General features: G+C 53.3%; 1 protein-coding gene across 4 annotated transcripts in view; it reads left to right on the plus strand.

Moving 5' to 3' along the window:
* Positions 1 to 354: 354 nt before the first annotated feature.
* RIN2 (Ras and Rab interactor 2) overlaps positions 355 to 6,331 on the plus strand; it is a 232,766-nt gene continuing 226,789 nt past the window's right edge. Inside the window, exons 1-2 of one of the 4 annotated variants that reach the window (XM_034641492.1) lie at positions 355 to 921; positions 1,215 to 1,327. The gene's annotated coding sequence lies outside the window, so the exon portion shown is untranslated. Of the gene's footprint in view, positions 922 to 967; positions 1,328 to 3,820; positions 3,893 to 6,331 lie in introns of those variants that run through there. The other 3 variants (XM_034641491.1, XM_034641494.1, XM_034641493.1) reach the window with 3 other exon arrangements.

Below are 6,331 nucleotides of genomic sequence, written 5' to 3' on the forward strand. Positions count from 1 at the left end.
TGCTGGAGGCCTGGCCATTGTCAGGCTAAAGTTGTTTCTCCTGCTAGTAATGCACTAACATTAAGACAGTCAGGAGCTTCCTGGAGGAGTGTTACACTCTATCTCAGGTCCTTGACTGGGGCTGCAGGTCACTAAGAAATTTAATTTTACTCTCCCTTCTGCCATTGTTTTCCACATCACTATGGAGGGGAGGGTGATGTTAGGGCTCCAGGAAGTTGGGTTATGGGGTCTATGAAAATTAGGCTATGGATAAGAATGCTTTTTCCTTGTATATCACTAACACATGGGCGAACTGATGGAGACTCAAATCCTGCTGGACTGTTATCTTTATCAGTTAACCATTTGTTTTTCCCTTTCCTTAGTTGAGGGCAGCCAAGAGTGCTTGGGGACTGTCACAGGTATCCCACCTAAGGGGAGGGGGGTTGCAGGATGTCAGCTTGTGCTTTGTCCTCAGCTTGACTTCTGCTCCCTCATCACCTAGGCGTTGTAAGGGTGGCTCTAAACTGAGCAAAACCACATCCTGCCTCCCAGCTGCTCTGGCTCCCTGGGGTCCGGGCGGGGCTGGGCAGTTCAGCACAGGCAGAAATCAACCCCAGAGGCCCGCTTCCCAGCGGGGATGCAACACCCCCCTCCCCACGCCCTGGAGCGCCTCGACCCCAAACAAAGGGCCGAAGCCCACCCGGGGCCTCCCCGGCAGGGACTTCCCAGCCGCTGCGGCTGATCGCTGGGTGTGCAGCCAGGCGGCGGGACTGGCCGGGAGGAGAGGTGTGCGCGCAATTTTCCCGTTCAGCAGTGAGTGCAAAGAAAGGAGACAGAGCAGAATCTCAGAGAACAAAACTCGGGTCCTCCCCGGGGAGCGCAGAAGAGTCGGGCGGCGGCGCCGAGTCCCGTCGCGAGCTGCTCCAGCCAAGTTTGCTCCGGGTTAGATCAAATCTCTCAGTCCGGGTTTCGCCTGGTTGCAGCCAGGGTTCCTGGTCACCCGCAGGCGCCTAGGCTGCACGTCCCGAGGGGCGGAGTGGGGACCGCTCGTGGGGAGGGAGCGGCTGGACCCCGGGTCGCGCAGGCGCCTTCCTCGCCCCCTCGCCTCACCCCCGCCCCGTCCCCTCCCCGGGCTCCGGAGGGTGTTTGGGGGAGGGGGATGGCCAGCGCCGGAGCCGAGGGAGGGCTGGAGGCAGACACAAAGCCCGTCCCTCCCCTCCCCCTTTCCTCCCCAGCTCCTCTTCCTCCTCCTCCGGCTCCGCCCCTGCAGGGAAACCCAGCCCCGCGCTAGTTCGCGGGGCTACCGCTCGCCCCCGCCTCCGAGACCTGCGGGGAGGGCCTGCACGAGGTAAGGGGCGGCGGCCGCGGAGACCCCACCCCTGGTGTCTGCACCCAGCACCCGGGGAGGTTCCGGGGCGCGGGAGGGGGCTGCGTGGGGTTCGAGGCGCGGGGTGCTGCTGCTCGCACCGTCTTCTCCTTCGGAGGGGACCTGAAGGGAGAGAGCGAGAGGGTGTCTTCGAGGGGCTGTGGGAACGGGTGGGGGAGGGGGCGCCAGGGAGTGGGACTCCCGGACAGGGGCAGGGTGACCTTCTGGCGCCGCAGGGCGACCGCTGGTCCCGGCAGGGTCGGGGAGTATCCGTATCCGACCTCTGAGGGGGTGGGGTGAGGGGCAGCGGGAGGGTGCGGGCGCGGTGGCTCCAGGTGCCCGGTGTGTGCGTGCATGCGGGAGGTGGGGGGAGGGACTTTTGTCGAGTTCTACCTGCTGGGGCCGCCTATGGGGTGTCAAGTGCGCCTCGTGCCTGGGAGAGCGGGCCCGACCGGGGGTGGCACAGCCCGGGTGCCCAGCTCCGCCCCGGTCCGTGCGCCCTGTCCTTGCACGGGGCAGACGCCCAGGTCCGAGGCTTCCTCCTCCCAGGGCAGAAGACCCCGCAGGAGGGTACGTGAGTCCAACCTGGGGGCGCTGGGCTGTCGCGGGGATTGATGGCTGCACAGCAGGAGGAGGAGGAGCCCGGGGTTCCTGCCGGGAAGGGATGGGGCCACTTTCCCATACTCAGGCCTCCCCACCCCCTTCTGGGCTCGGCCTCCACCCTTGGCCTCGGCTTCGACAGGACCAGCGAGGCGTCCACCCACCCATCACTCGCCCCCCTCCACGGTCGGGGGACCTCAGGATTTGCAGAATTCTGATTTAAAGCCTGTGATTTATTGCCAAGAAGTACAGGGCAAGACCCGGCCCCTTGGGCCCTAAGAGGAGCCTTTCTTTGCAGAGATCTCAAATCCTTTGGGTTTTCCTAATTCAGCAGAGGAGGCTGCATCCAACCAGGGCATACAGTGGAGCCGCACTTTCTTGCAGGCCTGATGGTTTCCGGAACACTGGGGTTTCTTAGGAACGTGCTGTCATCAATAAGGAAACCTCAGAGCACTCTTCCAGCAACAGGACTTTGTCAATGTTGAGCAAAAATAAACACTTGGCAGTACTCAGTAATTAACATGGTATTTTAAGGCAGTATTTTTGTAAAAAATCCACGATGAACAAAATATCAACATTTTAAATAAAGAAAGGTTTTGTTATGCCCCTGCATTATTGTGCAATAGGGACAGTGGTTTCCAATCACCCTCAGTTTGTCTGGTCTCCACCTGGGGGTTAATGAGGGTTGACAATGGCCTGCAGCTGATTAGGCAATGCTGGCTTTATATATAGTCTTTTTTTTTTTTTTGACTGTACAACTTTTTATTAACTTTTTGCCTAGTTCAAATATGAGCGAATATTTTGATAGGTGTGCAGACATGTATGCATTTTCCTTTTTGCCTTAGGTTCCAGTATGTTTCTAGAACACCCTTGAATTAATTCCCTGTGCTAGGATACTGCGATAGCTCCCTAGAGGGCATCAGGGGGCCAGGGATTGGGTGGGGCCTGAACAGTAAGGGGCCCTTGCATTCCAGACTGGAGAAGAATGCTCCCTGGTGGTTGACAGGAATTGCAGAGTTTAGGGACTGCTCTCAGCAGTTGGAGGCTGAGGACCTGAGAGTAGGGCACCTACTACCAGGACCTCCTTTGTCTGGCAGCATTCTGCAGACAGGTTAGCTAAGCAGAGAAGGAGACCTAAAATAACCCACACTTGACCCCCTCGAAGGGGCAGCTGGGAGGAGCTTGACTCCCTCTAGGGCTCTGGTATGTGCTTGTTTGCTAGAGAGAGCTTCCCATCAGCCCTTCTATCCCCACTTAAGGCTTCTCCTCCCCTTCTCCAAAGTCAAGGGCTACTACCCACATCAAAGAGGAGCTCAGTTCTCCAGAATCAACCTCTTTACTGGGCTGAATCCTCATGCTCTGCGTGGAGGAGACAGATAGCTTATTTCTCTTCTGTGTGAGGCCATGCAGCACTGGGAGGTCAGCCTTACTGGGGCCCAGTCTTCACATACTCCCCACGTTATGTCATCCGGGTATTATGTCCCACTTCCCGTGCACATCCAGCCAACGATCCTTCAAGATTCTAATGGTTTCCGCTGGGAAGGTTTCCTGACATCCCCCCTCCTTTCCCTGATAAGACACCCCCCCCCAGTGCCACAACAATTCCTTTTGTATCGCTTATGAGCAGTATGCAGGGGACCCCACTTGCCCACCGTGAACAGGGTCAAAAGCCAGGTCCTAGCTCCTCCTCCCTGCCTCCAACACCGAGTAGTGGGCATTGAAAAGAATGAACGAAAGTATCCCTTGGTAAATGCACAGGACGAAGTCCGTCCTTAGCAGATTGATCATACTTTTATAGCATGTTGTGAAATGCTTTTACAGATAACACCTCATTTGTTTTTCATTCCATTTGTTAGGTGAGAAAATGGAGAGGTCAAAGCACCAAAGCTAGGACCAGGGCTCCAGGCCCAGAAGGCATCTCGCTGAACCACAGCTGACTTGCTGGAGGTAGTTGTGCTCAGTGGTACACCCCAGACAGTGTCTGTCTAGAGAATTTAACCAAGTTGTGCTTTAGGGTACAACTTTACCAAAGAATTATAGATAGATAGATAGATAGATAGATAGATAGATAGATAGGCAGGCACCTCTGTGTCTTGGTTGGTTAAGTGTATGACTCTTGATTTCAGCTCAGGTTGTGATCTCAGGTCATGAGCCCCAAGTGGGGCTCTGCACTGGGGGTGCTTAAGATTCTCTCTCCCTCTCCAGATGCCCATGCCTGCTTGTGTGCTCTCTCTCTCTTAAAAAAAAAAAAAAGAATCCCTAAAGAGTTACAGTGATAAACACATTAGGAAAAAAATGCTACTGTTAAGCAGGGTTTCCTCTGCAGGACTTTTTAGTGCCTTTATTATAGTGTGCCCTGGGACTCTTTAGAATGACGCCATAATATGGACCGTTTGCCAATTTCATTTGCCCACAGCACACTCTTTCGCATGAAGCATCTTTAGGATCCAGTGTTCCAAGGAGTCCACTTTGGAAAATGTTTAGTTCGCCCCAAATGCTTTTTTAGTTCACCTTCTGACATCTAGGCAGTTTCCAAGGAGCGTTGGTGCTTCCGATAGCAAAACATCTATATTCCGAAAATGAAAAAAGCACAGAAACCCCCCCCCCCCCCATCTTGTAAGGTGTTCCTCTGCAGCTGCTGTGTGCCTGATTAACAGAGTCAGTTCTCCAGGGTTTGGTCAGATCGGAGGGAACCAAAGGAGTCCAGTAGAAATGCAAACAGGCTGCGGGGAGCGTTGTCTTCACGCTGCTTAGAAGCCGGCAGATGTCAACCAGCTTTCCTGGAGCCTGCCTCCAACACTGCTTGTGTGTGGAATGGCAGTGTAGGGATCTGGAGCTGAGACACCTCTTGCTTGATCACCTCCACTGAGTGGGAAGGCTTACCCAGGGTTTTCAGTTGTCTCACTTCCTCTCTCCCTGGGAGGTGGCGGTGCGGATTCTGTAGGATGTCTACATTTACTCAGGAAATGGTAGCTGCTGGATGGGGAACAGAGGGCTGTGGATGGGAGCCGCGCTCACAAGCACCCATTGTTTGAAAATCTGGAGTTGTTAAGAAAGAGTTCGCTAGCGACCAACAATTCCGCACTTTCCACAGATGGGTAACCCTGGATGTTCAGCCTTGTTTGCACTGAAGGGAGGAGGTGAACAGGGGAAGCCAGAGCTCCTATTTCAGGGTTTCAGGGGGGAGTGGCAGGCTAGCAGCATCAGCAGAGAGCCTTGGGAAAGGTGACACCATCATCAGAGGGGGCGCGGCCAAAAGCAGACATTCAAGGATCTCCAGTGCTGAGTGAATTTATCTCAAGCTTTGTTTCACAGATGCTTCCAAAGCATGGAAAGGAAATAGTCTCTGGGACCTGTATAGATCTGTATTGATTAGGGTGGTATCACAGAAGTCAAGGAAAGGCATGTTTTGAGAAAAATGGACCTCTGGGGGGGTGTTTGTGCACACGTGCGTGCCCTCCTGCATTTGGGGTCAAGGAAAAAAGTGGGAGGGAAGTAGTGTGATTTTTTTTTTTTTTGAGTTTGAAAGTGTTGCAGAGAAAGAATTTCCACTGCCCTTCCAGGTCCTTCTAGAAGGACTAAGAATCGAATAGATGGGGTTCTTGTGAGCCAGATTAACAGGAGAAAAATCAAATTTAATTACATGTGTATGGGGAATCCACACAGACGTGAGAGTCCCAAGACACTTAGGCAACACGAGGCCACGGCGAGGGATAGGAGTCTGAGGTTGCCCTATTATGCAGGTGAGTTTCCTAGGTACAGAGGCATCTCTGGTAATAGCTCTCCTCTTGGTACCTGCAGGCAGTTGAGGGGGAGGTAAAGAGCTTTTCCCAAATCGGCTGGGTTTTGATTGCTTTGAGTCAAAATAATCTTCATGCCTGGTGGGCCATCTTGGGGTGGCCTCCCTTGGCCCCTACAAAAGTCTTGGATGGTAAACAGAAATTTTCAATAAGCAACTGGAAACACAGAGTCCTTGGGGCAGGGTGGGGACCGGAACACAGGAGCTGATGAATTAACCCACGGAGGGACCACAGGCCCGGCAGAAAGGAGTCGAAGCTGAACCAGGAAGCCCACATCCAGGAGCAGGGATGGAGTTGGTGAAGTCAGTGGTGGGGACGAAGAGGAAGAACCTGCACCAGTGAGCCGGCCAATCTGGAGTTTTCAAACTGCGAGTTTGTGGCCAGCATCTCTTATGATTGATTAGGGCCCTGTCTATCCTGTGCCACTAAGTATTTTTATTTATATTATTTTTTATTTTTTTATTTTATTTTTTTATTATAATACTATTTTTTTATTATGTTAGTCACCATACATGTACATCCCTGGTTTTTGATGTAAAGTTCCATGATTCATTAGTTGCATATAACACCCAGTGCACCATGCAAA

This window comes from Ailuropoda melanoleuca, chromosome 13, assembly GCF_002007445.2.
Source record: "Ailuropoda melanoleuca isolate Jingjing chromosome 13, ASM200744v2, whole genome shotgun sequence".
Lineage (NCBI taxonomy): Eukaryota > Metazoa > Chordata > Mammalia > Carnivora > Ursidae > Ailuropoda > Ailuropoda melanoleuca.